General features: G+C 36.2%; 1 long non-coding RNA gene across 2 annotated transcripts; it reads right to left on the bottom strand.

The window, feature by feature from the left end:
• Positions 1-793: 793 nt before the first annotated feature.
• LOC136830580 (uncharacterized) lies at positions 794-14,023 on the bottom strand. 2 transcript variants are annotated; one of them, XR_010850667.1, is made up of 6 exons: positions 13,791-14,023; positions 12,681-12,850; positions 7,611-7,695; positions 7,304-7,403; positions 1,608-1,772; positions 794-899 (listed from the first exon to the last, which is right to left on the bottom strand). It is a non-coding gene; the product is annotated as an uncharacterized lncRNA (long non-coding RNA). The 2 variants fall into 2 exon arrangements; XR_010850666.1 differs by lacking the exon at positions 12,681-12,850.
• Between the last annotated feature and the right edge of the window lie 2,426 nt (positions 14,024-16,449).

The following is a 16,449-nucleotide window of genomic DNA, read 5'->3' as shown; positions in this document are numbered from 1 at the left end:
CTTGTCTGAATCTTATGTTTGGATTCAGATACAAGGGGCTGATCAGAGACTTGGTCCTCTAGGTTTATTTTGATAACTTAACTGGCTGTTTCATAGCTTCTATGGGCTTTGCGATTGCTATGGCTGCTGCTCTATTCAACCATATACCTCACCAGTGATGAGTATCTTCAATGTAAGAAAGCAGCTATGCTTCCCCATAAGTCACTCTACAGTGGATGTATATCAGTTTTAACAACCCAACTGGCTGTATTGTATACTGAAGGGGAGGAAATTACCAGAGAGGAACTAATGTATGTGGATTTCTTATCCATGTGTTCAGTTATTTGTTCCACTTGAGCAAGTACCAATAATCTTAAGTTTTCTCTCTTTAGGCAAGTGACAAGTGAAAATTTTGCTAAAGTAGAATAATAAATAGTTGAATTTAAACATTTATTTACATATCCTCTAATACATGTTTCTGTACAAACACAAGGATTTAAATATTTGGTGGATGCGTCATCTTTCCTAACATGTGAAGTTCATCTCACTTTCCAGTGACATTCTCCTCTTAACGTCAATCTTTATTAGTCAACTTTAACATTTATTTACGTCAATCTTGAAACATCTTACATTCCATGACGTCCTCTCCAAACAGATCAATCTTGGATGAGTCCCCTCACTCCAGCTGACGTCATCTTTCCTAACATGTGAAGTTCTTCTCACTCCATGACATCCTCTCCTCTCACACGTCAATCTTGAATGAGTCTTCTCACTCCATGATGTCAATCTTGAATGAGTCTTCTCACTCCATGACGTCCTCTCCTCTCACACGTTAATCTTGACTTCAAGTCCTCTCGCCCCACGATGTCTCCTCTCGCACGTCGATCTTGAGTCTTCGGTTAAAAAAAATGTATTAGGCCCTGTAATACAAAGTAAGAATTAAAAATTTATTAGGCCCTGTAATATAAGGTAAAAAAGCAGTTTCAATTATGGCACTTTAAAACTTAAAACCTCTACTCTTTCTATAAGAAAATAGAGCACAAAATCAAATTGACCACTGCTGAACTTCATACTCTAAAGTAAAATCTGCAAACTTTCACATTTTGGTTAAACTACCACCTTTCAGTAAAATGTTATTTTTGCTTTGTAAAATGCCTTTCACATTTTTAGCTTAAACTAAAATTTGATAATTTGTTATTTTTGCTTTGTAACATGCCTCTGAAACGTAGCTTAATCAAAATGTGATAATTTGCATATTTTGCTTTACAGAGTATCAAGTTTCACAATGTTCAGTCTAAGATTTGTGCTGAATGCTTTATTCTAAGAGCAACTGTTGCAAAAATATTACAAAAAAAGCATGATGCTAAATGATACACTTTATATTCTGCTAATAACTATTCAATACTCTGCTATAATCTGCTAATAATTACTCAATTCTGAATGTAGAGCAAAATAAAGTTCATGAATTTTAGTTTAAGAGAAAATACTAAAATCCAGTATACTTGTAAAACAAAATTAAAATTAACTAAAATTAACTAATTAACTATGTCTGAAGTTATGAAAGTAACTGTACATTAATATCCAAGTAATGTAATATAAAGTTATTTTTCTTTTATATATCAACATACCCCAATCTGAGATTTTCAATAATTGATTCCTTGCAATTAATGTCAGCCGAGTCTCATTCTTCCAGTAAGAAAATCTTTCTACAGCAAAAAAACAGTCAGGGTTGCCCTCGGTGGACTCTTCCACGATGTCAAATCACTCAGCACTACTTCTCTTGTACATCAAATCTGAAAAGTCCATTAAACAGGATTTAAAATTCGCAACCTCTTTTTCACTCAAATAGTCCACAATTATTGGATAATAAAGCTGTTGGTTACTATACAGTATGATGGCACAGTACATGATGGCACAGAACATTAATCATACAATTAATAGTCTGAAAAAAATTAAGCTTCCACATTGTTTGCAATATAAGTCCTCCTCCTTTGCTAAAGCTGGGCTGTCTTTCAGGACTTCTGATACACTTTTTTCATGTCCAAAGTTGACAAAAACTCACAAAACATCCCAGTTTTCATCTACTCGACATAATCTACAGGGAAGCAAACTGAAGCAGCAACCAATCCTATCCTTCAACAATTAAGTCATACAAAAAACCAAATCCAAGAGAGATAACCATATTTAAAAAACTATTTGCCATTCCTACCTTTGGAATATAAAATTTTTCAGCAAATCAGGCTAACGATACCCAAACCAAAAAAAACCCCTTTTCAGAGAGAAATGTGAAAAGCAGTACAAGATGTTGCTTTATTTCAGAAGACTGTCCTGAATATGTTGTGACAAGCAAAATGAACTCAAGACATTCAATTTTCAGTTATGGATGCCAATAAAAACAAGGTACTATTATGAAATAAACATCTCTTGATTTTGAGAGATTCATTTGCAGAATCTATGAATTCTGGAGTGAAGGAGATACAATAAGCTGTGCTTGGAGTCCACAGTATTTTGTCATTGTCAAAACAAAAAATTGCAAACATTTTCAAAGGACTCAAATCTAAAACATGACTTCTACAATGCACTTGTTCCTAATCATAAACATCCCATTACAGTACAGCAATCTGGTGACCTTGTTAAGACAAGGGAATTCTAATAGCATTGTAGAGCCAATTTTGACTTCTAGTAACATCCTGGAAAACTGTAACTCAAGTCCTACTTCTCTCTAGTACAGGAAGTTAAAAAGGATTATAATCTTAGTTAAGCCAACGATACAATCTACACAAAGGGTGGTAAGGCAACCAAACAATGTCCCTCAACTGGTTCCTTGCAGGTCATGCACCTATGAAGAAGCCAAGACAATGTCCAGATGAAAGTGGACATAAAATTTAATGGAAATGAACCTGAGGCAACCTGTTCTCTATGAAGGTTAGGTACTGACAATCCTTTCCAGAACTCATTTTCAATCACTTTTCTCACTGTGCTCAATGATTACAGAGATACAAGCAAAACAAAGCATTTACTTGTGCAAAATCGGTTGGCCAAACGTACATCTACCCAGTAATCAAGAAAAATTCTCTTCAGTCACTGGAAAATACACACTTATCTGAAAGATGGGATATTACATGCTTCCTGATCTGTACAATGCATGCTGATTACAATGTTTAATTATTTTCAGGTACTACCATCCTAACTAGGCTTTTGCTAATCACATGCCTTTAATATCAAGAAGTGTTTTTTGTCTTTTTTCTTCGTAAGTCTCAGGTTAATGGTGGCCGACCGTAAGTGATCACAGACTATGAGAATAAATCTGTATACAGTATTTGGTCATTGTTTATACTGCTTTTTTACATACTGTACAAAAGTAGTTTAACACCTGACAGTACTCAGTGCATACTTTATTGATCAGTTGTCCTACAGTAGAGGAACATCACTTGTTTAAGAGCCTTACTGGTACTGAACAACCAACTTCACAGAATGTAAGTGATTTAAGAATCCAAAATGAAGTCTCAGTTCGGTGGGGTTGACTACCTTGTTACCAAGCTTCAAGGACTGGGCCTGATTTTGCCTGAGGCTGTCCAAATGATTCCACACTACAATACTATACAATTATCATCATGCACTGTACCAAGAAGGCTTATAGGAAACAGTGAACCCCTACAGAAATGTGCAAAGCTGAAGACAACGAAGATGGTAACTATACACCACACTGCAGAAGCCATGAAATCTTAAAAATGCAACTGCTGTCTACAAATAACAGTCAACCACAATTGTGGGATTTTCTTTATGAACAAATAACACTAGCCACCCAAAACTTTCCTCAAAACTCCAAAAATATAATGAGCAAAAGCCTAGTTAGAACAGTTGTTCCTGTAAAAATCTGTGGGTGATTACAATCAACATACATTTGTAACAAGCCTTTCCATACCATTACACAGCTACAGCAGAGTACAGAGTACAGCTTAATCAGAATGTGATAATTTGCATATTTTGCTTTGCAGAGTATCAAGTTTGGCAATGTTCAGTCTATATAAGATTTGTGATGTATGCTTTATGCAAAGAGCAACGGTTGCAAAATTATTACAAAAAAAGAATATGCTGCTTAATGACACTTTTATATTCTGCTAATAATTACTTTAATTCTGAATGTCAATCAAAATAAAGTTCATGGAATTTTTGTTAAGAGAAAATGCTAATAAAAACCAACAAATATACTTGTAAAACAAAATAACATAGAACTATGTCTGAAGTTATGAAAGTAACTGTACATTAGTTTTGTCCAAGTAATCTAATATCAGGTATTATGACAAAACTAAGTTGTATCAATGCTAATCAACCTCCCCCAACCTGAGATCATTTTCAATAATCTGATTCCTTGCAGTTAATGACAGCACACCGTCTCATACTTCCAGTAAGAAAAAAACAATCTTTCTACAACAAAAACCAGTCTGGGTTGCCATAGTGAACTGTTCCATGAAGTCAAATCACTCAGCACTACTTCTCTTGTACATCAAATCTGAAAACAAAGTTCATTAAACAGGATTTAAAATTTGCAACCTCTTCACTCAAATAGTCCACAATTATTGGATAATAAAGCTGTTGGTTACTATAAAGTATGATGGCACAGAACAATCATACATCACAATTAATAATCTGAAAAAAATTAAGCTTCTACATTGTTTGCAATATAAGTCATCCTTCTGTACTATAAGCTGGGCTGTTTTTCAGAAGTATTCCAACTCCTGAAACATTTTTCATGTCCAAAATTGACAAACACTCACGAATACATCCCAGTCTTCATCTACTCGACATAATCTACAGGGAAGCAAACTGAAGCAGCAACCAGTCCTTTTCTTCAATAATTAAGTCATACAGAAATCCAAGAGCGATAACCCTATTTAAAGAACAACCACTTGTCATTCCTACTTGAAGAAAATTAAATTATGATTTCACCAAATCAGGCTATCCAAACTTAAACCATAAACACCTTTCGAGAGAGAAATGTGAAAACCAGTACAAGATGTTGCTTTATTTCAGAAGACTGTCCTGAATATGTTGTGACAAGCAAAATGAACTCAGACATTCTATTTTCAGTTATGGATGCCAATAAAAACAAGTTACTCTTATGAAATAAACATCTCTTGATTTCAAGAGATTCACTTGCAGAACCAATGAGTTTAACTGGAAGTGAAGGAGATACAATAAGCTGTATTGGGAGTCTGCAGTATTTTGTGATTGTCAAAACAAAATAATTGCAAACATTTTCAAAGGACTCAAATCCAAAACATGACTTCTACAAAGTACTCATTCCTAATCATAAACATCCCTTTACAATACAGCAATCAGGTGACCTTGTTAAGACAAGGGAATTCTAATATCATTGTAGAGCCACTTTTGACTTCTAGTGACATCCTGGAAAAACTAACTCAAGTCCTACTTCTCACTAGTACAGAAAGTTAAAAAGGATTATAATCTTAGTTAAGCCAAAGGTACAATCTACACAAAGGGTGGCAAGAAAGCAGACAATGTCCCTCAACTGGTTCCTTGCAGTTCATGCACCTATGAAGAAGCTGAGACAATGTCCAGAGTGGACATCAAATTTAATGGAAAGGAACCTGAGGCAACCTGTTCTCTATGAAGGTTAGGTACTGAATCTTTTCAAGAACTCATTTTCAATCACTTTTCTCACCGTGCTCAATGACTGCTGAGATACAAGCAAAACAAGGTATTAATTGTGCAAAATTGGTTGGTCAAACGTACATCTACCCAGTAGTCAAGAAAAACTGAAAAATTCTTTTCAGTCACTGGAAAATACGCACACCACTTATCTGAAAGATGGGATATTACCTGCTTCCTGATCTGTACAATGCATGTTGATTACAATTTGTAATTTTTTTTTCAGGTACTACCATCCTAACTAGGCTTTTGCAAATCATTTAATATCAAGAATTCTTGAGTGTTTTTTGTCTTTTTTCTTCATAAGTCTCAGGTTATGGGTGGCCAACCATAAGTGATCATAGACTACAAGAATCAATCTGTATATTTGGTCATTTATATACTGTACAAAAGTTTAACACCTGACAGTACTCGGTGCATACTTGATTGATCAGTTGTCCTACGGTAGAGGAACATCACTCACTTTGTGAGCCTTACTGGTACTGAACAACCAACACCACAAAATGTACGTGATTTAAGTAAAAATTCAAAATGAAGTCTCAGTTCAGTGGGGTTGACTACCTTGTTACCAAGCTTCAAGGACTGGGCCTGATTTTGCTTGAGGCTGTCCAAATGATTCCAAACTACAATAATATACAATTATCATCATGTACTGTATCACCACACACACACACACACACACACACACACACACACACACACACACACAGTTAAGTGGAGAAGGCTTATAGGAAACAGTGAACCCCTACAGAAATGGGCAAAGCTCAAGACAAGGAAGAGACAACTACATCACCACACTGCAGACGTCATAAAATCTTAAAAATGCACTGCCTACAAATAACAGTCAACCACAAGTGTGGGATTTTATTTATGAACAAATAACACTAGCCACCCAAAACACTTTACTCCAAATTCCAAAAATATAATGTGCAAAAGCCCAGTTAGAACTGTTGTTTGTGTAAAAATCTGTGGGTGATTACAATCAACATACATTTGTAACAAGCCTTTTCCTTTCAAAGCAAAAACTACTGCATGCACACTTGAGTAATTCTATATTAAACCCCATACACGACATACGAGTGGAACAGCTCATACCATAACGCAGCTACAACAGAGTACAGAAACACCCTTGAACGAACCAGTGTAATGATCCCCTGCATGTGGTAATGATGTCAGGAAATTCAGTCTCCAGAACATGGACATAATTGACTGCAAACATTTATAAAGTCTGCATACTTCCAGCACAGTTAATAATGATACTGTATAAGTACTGAGACTATATTGTACTGTGCAACATTCACAGTTTCTCTATCATTCAGACACTGTAGTATCCACAAACTACTTGCTTTGACCAGGGAGCACTATTTAAAGCATAGAGCTCTAGTGCAAAACTGAAAATACAATTTGCTAAAATATAATATTGAATAAAGTACAGCATTCTGTACTTACAGCCACCTTCTGCACCACATGTCAAGGAATACATATTCAATACACAGTCATTCATGTACTGGATATTTTTACATGTACTGAATTTTTTTAAGTGTCTTTGGAAATAACCGACACTTGCCTAAATATACATTAATCATTAAATTATCAGTGATTCATTAGAAAATATAAAGGAAATACTGTACAAGTATATTTTATCACTTACCAAATTGGGCATTTGGCTGTGCAAGTAATAAGGGGAAACAGCATCATAAGAATAATGATAACAGTATTTTAGGCCCATACTTCTTCAGCCCCATCTTCCACTGAAAAAAAAAAAATTTAAATATTTACACCCCTTGATAAGTATTTACTAGTATTTAAAGATATTTCTTTCAACAACACTTCGATCAAACTGAATGAAAATGACCACTAGTACTGTGCAATGTATCGTTTAACTATTTCATTACAATATCTCCTAAGCATCTCATTCTACTCTGAGTTTGAAGAAACTCTCCTTAAACTATACTTACAAGAGAATACTGTCACCATCTTGTGTGTTGCACCTTTTGCAAATGAGTAGAGGAACTTCACACTGTACTGAAGAATGCCGCAGTCCTGAAATTAATAAAGAATAATCATACATGTTACCCACAACCATCTACAAATTTATTAGCAGACTGTACAATACAAATATACTGGGATGAAAATTGTACAAAAATATGGATGAGGGAGAAGGGTTAATCAAAAGCACAGCCCTTACTCATGAATGGATCAGGGCAAGTTGTAAACCAACCACAAACTATGGTGAGTTAACAAGGAATATGCTGATGGTTACCCATGTCACAGTTTACCAGGCATGGGGGGTCTAACTTCAGAAAGGTATATAGAGATTGGTTCTGATGCAAGTCAAGGGAGGTATGACATGAAAATTCAATTATGTCATTACTTAACACTCCAAAGAACATCTGTGTTCACACTGTAACATATCTTATAGCTACCAGCAATTCCACAGTTCCAACTTAAACCTGTACTTTAACACTCAAAATGACAAAATTTTAAATCGTATTTTTCATAGCTAACAAACTTACAATCTTAGCTTTGGGATAAAACGTCTAGCACCAGCTGGAAACTGGTATAAAACATATAAAATTGTAGAACAAAAGAAAAAATAATCAACTTGGTAACTGTTAAGTACTGTACCTTAGTCCAATAATTTGAGGCATTACTTTTTTTTAGTTACTACCAATTTAAAGCTCTATTTTGATGAGAAAAAGTTTTTTGTGTAATTGTGCAATTCTAAGATGGCAATCCATCTTTTGAGTTCACATGGCTACCAAAAATTAAATGAGAAATTCTTTCATTGATTAAGGACAGCAACAATGCCAACCCTTTACAAAATGCATACTGTATCTATAAAATGACCAAGAGACTCACTCCTAAAGGGGACCGAGGCATTAGATAACATTCCTAGGTAAAATTGGGCATTAAAGTGTCAAAATCATTCATTTTGAGAGCAGTATGGCAGCTTACTTCAGTACGTTCTGTCCATTTTTCGAGTGCATGCCCTTGTGCACACAGGAGTATCTCCAGCCATTTAATAACATTTAAAAGTTTTCTACCAATTCCACTTCTCTGATGAATAAAATTGACCTTACTTTGAGAAAGGTGTTTGTGCTTGTGAAAAAACTTCATTCATACTAGTAAGATAACCTGGGCATGCAAGATGGCCAATTTTTCTTAATCATCCGTAGAAAGGATTACCTAACAGGGCTGCATATGGCTGCATCTTAACCTTCTACTTGTCAAGTTTAAACTGCCTGCAAAAGAACACTTCAAGGAAATATGCATACAACATACTGGAGTATCAAGAATGCAAGGAGAAGGAACTCCTCCACTACATTTCCTTTACAGGGAAGGATACTAAACAGTTACTGTAACCGAGGTTCAGATAAGCCTCTTAAGTCAGTAAATAGCAGCCCCGTGTTATGTGATTCTCCAACTGTTAAGACTGCCATAGAGCACAATTCTCCGACTAATTAGCTTGTGCTGTGCACATCACAATTTTGATATCAATATCAGCTTAAGGATACATATATAAAATGTTACTTATTCCTCTACAAAATCTCCACAAGCCCTACACATCTAATATATATTGATAAACTAATTTTTAGACTAAAGTATTGGTAAATCTTAGCTTACTGTATACAGCATATAAATTATTAAGTCTTGGTATATTTTTCCAAATTCTGTGAATTCAAACATCTTGCACAATTAGTAAGACTTATTTCATGTTTGAATGAGCAACGAACACAACCAGAAATTTCATCAGGTCATCTGCCACTCAAAATTCATAATTCACATCAGTCACTCATTATAAACCAGCAAATCTGATATGGAGTCCCAGGAATGTAAATACTAATATAAGAACTTCAGAAATGAACATCACTCATGCAGGAGTTAACCTTGCCTGACATTAGGCGACCTTTGTACTGTTACATTAGCCTACCCTTCTACAAGGTGTCATTGCCTGAAACTAAGTATCCTAGACTAGCAGTGACTGCGCTTAAGAAAAATAATGGTAAAAATGAACTGGATGCCTAGTGTATGCATACTATCATTCTATACGTTAAATACTACAGCTGTAAAGATACTCTCTCTAGATCAGTAGCTTCAAATATAGAACAGCAATGCCTACATTTATAATCCTTGCTTCCTGAAGGGCAGTTAGAGGATATTCAGAGATGCCTTCACCCTACAAATAAAACTAATGGCATTGCAAAAGCAATTTTAAGACACTTACAGAGGCACACATTCAGGAGTGCATTCCACCTCTGAAACAAACTGCACTTGCAAAACAAGCTAAGCAGCACATATGAACTTGTGTATTGCATATGCTATAAACTTTAAGGCCTTTAAATCCACAGGCCACTTTGCACTGCTGAGAGTACTCAGTATAGTCAGTAAGAACGAGGAAACAGTCTAGCATCTATAACACCTATGAAATCAAATAACACCATCATACCTGGCCAAAACTTTAATACAAGAAGTAATAAAGAACCACCCTCTGAAAGTAACATTTTTCAACTTTGCTTTGGACTGAACAAGTCATGTGCACATCACCCAAGGCAGCCGAGTTAACCCGGTAATGTTTACAAACTTTCCAGTGTTCACAGACAATACTATCTTAGTGGTAGCCACAAAAGGTGGTCTGACAACAGCTACTGAGCAACTACATGAAGAAAGGAAACCTGGGCTGAGAGACTGGATTAAGATTCTTAAGTGCAACTGCTGGTATTGTCAGTGATGATGCCTGAATGCGACTTGGCTTGCAAATGGCAAGTGTCAGTATAACTGAAGGGACATCCTATCACGAAAGCCTGATGACTTTAGACAAGGAAAAAATGTAACAGCTAGAATTTATCATTTCTGCATCATATCAACAGCCCTGTAACTACTGTACACATCTGACACACTGAATGTAAGATACTGTATTTCAGTTTAAATTTGTTTGTAGTGTCTCCAAATCTATGTTTTAGTTCTTGTTAAAACCAAATTAACCAGGTCTATTCAAACTGCATTTCATTGTTTGAAATAAAAACCATTTTCATCAAAGCCATGCCTACTTTCAATACCAAGAACCAGAAAATGTGTAGTTTATCCCACCCATAGCTTACCTCACCCCACTGGCATATCCACAGGCCTTATCATTAATGCTACTCCATAAACAAGCAACTTGAGACAGCAACATTGGACAGAGCCATTCAAATCAAAATCAAACTGAAAAACAGTGCACACTTCTTACTGAAATTAATAATACCAAGATAATGATACCAGTTGTTGGTCTCCATCTAGTCATAACTTAAAAATGAATGAGCCAGCATGCATTGTTAATGGAGAAACTTCCATTCTGTAGAGTAAACCCTCAAATATCTGCGCTGCAGCAGTAAAGGCAAAAGTGCAAATTCAACACACACTGTCCCAGATATGCAGAGTACAGATTGAGCAGCCTTGACAGGAACCCAAAATATGCCTTGCCTCAGCCAGGCAAACCCTCTGGGCATTACACACAGAAGCAAAGAGGAGTCTAGCAAAAATGCTGTGAATTAGCGTTGCACTTACATACTGCACTGCCATTCTGATTTTCCAGTTAGTGGGGATGTTTTTATTTCTTTGATACATGTGCATAAACAGTCCTCACCACACACACCACACCAATTTTATTTATATGAAAATATTTTGTCTACTGCTAATTCTATGGAAAAGCTCTGCGGGGCACCATGCTGAGAACAACCCATCAGAGATGAACATAAAAACCAAAAGGCAATAAATTTCTCAAATTACCTAAGCAAATTTCTCAAATTATCTAGCCTGTATTGCATTATATACAACCTCTTTACACTGTTCTGACAAAAATATTTGCTAAACAATATCTCCGTGTGGTGTTCATTTTATCTACTGTATATGCCTGTGTATAAGGTGATTCCTTATATAAGACTACTCCCCATTTTTCATGTAAAAATGTAGGTTTAAAGGTATGTTTGCCATATAAGACGACTCCCAGTTTGTAAAATTCAACACTATCAGCTGATGTAAGCATAAGCAATGGTGAGCTCATTTTAAAAATATTCTGGTACAGCATATAAGGGATATTTTATTTGCAATGATTAAAACATTTTAAAAACATTTTTGAACAATTAAAATCCTACAAATTCATTATGTTCATCAGATATCACAAGTTCGTTATGTTCTGTGATATATTTGTAAGGAAGTACTCTTACAGATCAAAGTCCGAATCTGATGGCATGATTTAAGGTTTGCTTTTAATACTCAGCATACAAGATGACCCTCCATTTTGGGGCAGACTCTAAGGTTAAAAGGTCGTCTTATACGCTGGGATATACGGTACTTACCATGATTGCATAGTTCTGTAGGTTAGGCTACTGTAACAGCTCAAAGTGTGACATTTTCCTAGCTAAACTGTGCTATTTTTTGTCTGATGTAAAATTATCAAGAATCTTTGTATTATAAAGAATTTTTTATATGTACCTTTTCACACAAGCAAGATTAGGGTAAGATTTTGAGATAGGCGTATAGATGGAAGACTCCTGCCACCCACATTATAACTTCTATTTTTCTTGGATAAAACTCATCAAAATGAAAAATTTCTTCTCAACTCATCAAAATGAAAAATTTCTTCTCAATACATGACCTTCGCAAATGCTTAATAACAGAGAAAAATAATGAAATTACGACTTATAAGGTAAGACAATACTGGCCCCCGGCCCTCCCCTCCAAAGCTACTACGGCAAAACTGTAACCAGTAAACACCCCTAGGTTATGTTAGGTTGGTATTTTTAGGTTCTTTTACTATCATTGCCTAGCCATTTTTGCGTGAAAAACCCAAAATGGTTTTTCATGCAAAAATGGCTAGCCGGACCCTTCTGAAGTGGCTGGCTGGAGTCTTCCGAAAAATAACTGATGGCATAGCCAAAGTTAGAATTGTCACTATTCCCACGATACCACTTAGGCTATATTCACAACCACCTTGGCCTACTATTCAATAAATTAAGATTATTACATACTGGTGATTTTAACCTCACCTGACTGTTATGAGTAACAACTGGAAAGATTTGGGTGCTGCGCTACTTTCCAGGTAGCGTTTCTCCTATTCTGTGCGTTGTATAACTTCAATTTCACATTAACCATCTTCAGGTACTGACACCCTTGACCGTTTCAAAGGAAAGTGAGCACTGGAGTGGCAGTACAGGTCCTGTGAACTATACAGCCTTTTAAACAATCTTAATGTGGGATAGCGAACCTTGTGGCTACACTGGTACAATAAATCTAAGCTTATTTTTGTCATTTACCTAGAAATGGCGGTATTTTATAAGTTGCCAATACACGGTATGAAATTCTAACCCACATTTTTGAAAAGCGCTCTTCATTCTCGGTCTTTTGAACCCCATAAACCGTATGCACAAATGACAAATTAAAAATGAATCAAATTGGGACTTGCAGGCTAAGGTAAGACAGTACCACCCCCCTCCCCCATAGCTAATACAGCAAAATTGTAACCAGTGAACACCCCTAGGGTACGTTAGGTTGGTATTTTTGGGTTCTCTTAGTGCTCAATCATTTTCTGGTCATTTCTGCATGAAAAACTCAAAATGGGTTTTCATGCAAAAATGGCTGGCTGGAGTCTTATTGGCAACTTATAAAATTCTACCGAAATGGCTAGCAGTGAACACTTACAAAATACACAATGCCATGATTTCAAAGTATCCTAGCTTAGCTCCCTCGTAGCAAATACTTTACCTACTGCCACAGTATTGAGTAGACCAGCTTTAGCCCCTGAGTATTAAAAACTTTGTTAGTATTGCTTAATTTGGTCCTAAATGACACTATATTCATTTCAATTTCTGACTAGTTCGCACTACCTTAAGTCCTTAACACTGCTAACCTTACACACCTTGGGAACCCTGTCCTAGCCTTGCTTAGCCTATTCTAAGTAGGCTAAGATAGACTCATAGCCCACCTCAGGGAGTCTGTCCTAGCCTAGCCTAGCCAACATAGGTAGGCTGGGACAGACTCCCTAACCCACCTTAGGGAGCCTGTTCTAACCTACCTAGGTATTTGACCCTGAAGAAAAGGCAGTCTTAGGACCACATACAGTTCTCACCCAACATAAAATGGCCCTTGAGTTCACTCACCCAACGTAAAATGTCCATGGAGTTCTCTCACCCAAAATAAAATGGTCCTGGAGTTCTCATTCAGTTTTATGTTAAAATTTTCAAAACCACATAAAAAAACTCACATTTAAATCTATAATATCTGAGCTATCACCACAAAACGATTGATAATTCACAATATAAAGTCTGAACTGTGCAGTCAGAGTGACTTTTTGTCCAACCAATGGTGGCAAAAATTCCATGGACCACCCAGCCGGAACTGTCACTGACTGTCTTCATCTGTGACAATTCTTTATCCTTGGGGAAGTTGCCAGATTTTTTTCCAAGTTCCTTGAAACTTTACCATTTTTTTTTTTGTCCTTTTTAGTTTTGCGTGACTTTAATGTAATAGATATATTATACTTAGCCATATTCTGATAGAGACTAGTTGTAGCTTATCAAAATAATGACCTTATAGTAATTCTCATATTTATATTGGGTACAGAAATTGACCTTGATGGTGAATTAGAGAAATGATCAAAACTTGCTACGAAAATGCTTTTTTTGGGCTCTAAACGCTCATAGCATTAGAATTCCGTTGAATGCCAAACAGAAACTGTAACAGATAATAGCAATAAAGGCACAAACAACACTGGTTTCTAGCAATATTCCAAATACCTCAAAAAAAAAATAAATAAATAAATAAAACCTGGGCAAAATAAAATTCAAATTACGATACTCCTGGGTTAGATCAATACTGTACTGTCAAATCAACATTGAATATGGGAAAGGAAGATATTTTAAATACATGTTTTTTTTTTTTAATCTTAACATTAAACACTTCTAATAAACAGGAGAAAATAAATCGTTCAGTTAACATCACAACCTCTGACAAATTCTGTTAGTTATCTGCCTTAGATTCGTGTTGTAGTTTCAACTAGACAGCTTTAGTTTGCAGAGTCCAGAGGTCCACGGCTGACCTCTTATCCTCATTAACACTTTAACAGAGATCTTTCACATTCACACTTGATTCCCAATCCCCTTTTCCAGGAGAGAGCAACCAGATTTGCTGAACAGAAGCACCAATGTGCTGTGAACGTGCCTTGCTGTCGAATTCCTCAGTTCCAGGAGTCCTTTGTTCCTCACACTGTTGGGCTGTGGAACAGTCTGACTACTGAGGATATCGTGGAATTGGAATCTCAAAGGTTCAAGCAGATATGATGCAGTATCACCCTAAAACAATTCTGCTTGTATTTTAATAATTTACTTATATTTTTATCTATTTGTTTATTTCTTTGTAAATTTATTTTTACTTTTTTTAATGAGTGAGGTTCTTTCTGTATTTCTCTGTACCTTCCGTTACTTTTTTCGAATGAGCACCAAGTGTTTTGGAAGCTTGAATTTCAAGTCAGTAGCCCCTTTGGTGGGCTTGTTCCATATAAATAGGGCTCATCTTCTGAATATAATAATAATAATAATAATAATAATAATAATAATAATAATAATAATAATAAATTCAGTTCAATCTCAGCTAATAGCTTGATAGATTTAACTGGCAAAAAACGACCATATATTCCCGTGAACTGGGTCTGCTTGCCGAGTTGTCAGCAGCCACTGCGTGCCTGGTTCCCCCTGGTCGTACCCGGGGGGCGGGGGGGGGGAGGATAATCCAACACTGTTTCCCGGACAGTACTCAACCTTCAAATGGTGGGAAGGAGATAAAACTGATTACAACTTCCGCGACTTGGATTCTGCCAGTCACTGACATAAATATTTACTGCCTTTTGTTTATGCTTTTCTTTATTTTTAAGTCCTGTTTGTGTTTATGATTTAGTTTATGTTTTTGGGCTCATCCCCAAGGGGCTGGTACTAAACACGGTGCCCCTTTTGGACGTAAACTGGTAATTAACAAACCAGAGGGGTGGGTAGCAGTTTAAAATTTTACTGGTATGGGTACTGCTGGCTCTTTTAGCCAACTGGTAGAGGAATATTTAATGGTGTTTGGCTTAGCACTCATCACAGATTGCCTCCCAATGCAACTCTGTTTTTTTGCGTTGTTTGGTTTACAATCGACGTTGAAAACCTAACGTCACACAAGTAAGAAGAAGAATCCTTCAAGTCATTGTTCCTTCTTCATCTACATCCTTGTAGGACTTGCAGACAGGTTTTCTGGTAAACTTAAAACACATCTTATCTTATATAACCTTTACAAACTAAACAGTTGAGAAGCCTATTTTTTTTTTCAACATTTAAACTTCAGTTTGAATAACTCTTCGTTGGGTTTTCCAAGGAAAATGGTTCCCTCAAATAACCAGTGACAAGATGATTCACAATCTTGATTTTAAGGCTACCAGTGAAATTCCTCTCATTTGCCTCAAGTAATAGCCTTCAATCACGAATACAAGGCTGCTAATAAGTCAAACAGCTTTATTATATAGGGTGCCATAACTATAGCGTACAGCGCAGACGCATAAACTGCAATGCAGTAATTACCAGTACCTGCCAGCAGTAGAAATAAAATTGAAATTCTCCACTACTTTGTTTAGCATAACTCTGCTACTGACATCTCTCTCAGGCCATAATGGATAAGTGGACAATTACAAGATTTGTTCAGCTCCTGAGCAAATTCTCAGACCAATCGTGCCTCGTGTGTGTGTGGCCTCACAACTACAAGCATGCCACTTATTTCAAAACAAACATG

Source organism: Macrobrachium rosenbergii, chromosome 47 (genome assembly GCF_040412425.1).
Source record: "Macrobrachium rosenbergii isolate ZJJX-2024 chromosome 47, ASM4041242v1, whole genome shotgun sequence".
Classification (NCBI taxonomy): domain Eukaryota; kingdom Metazoa; phylum Arthropoda; class Malacostraca; order Decapoda; family Palaemonidae; genus Macrobrachium; species Macrobrachium rosenbergii.
This window is presented reverse-complemented; position numbering and strand designations above follow the sequence as displayed.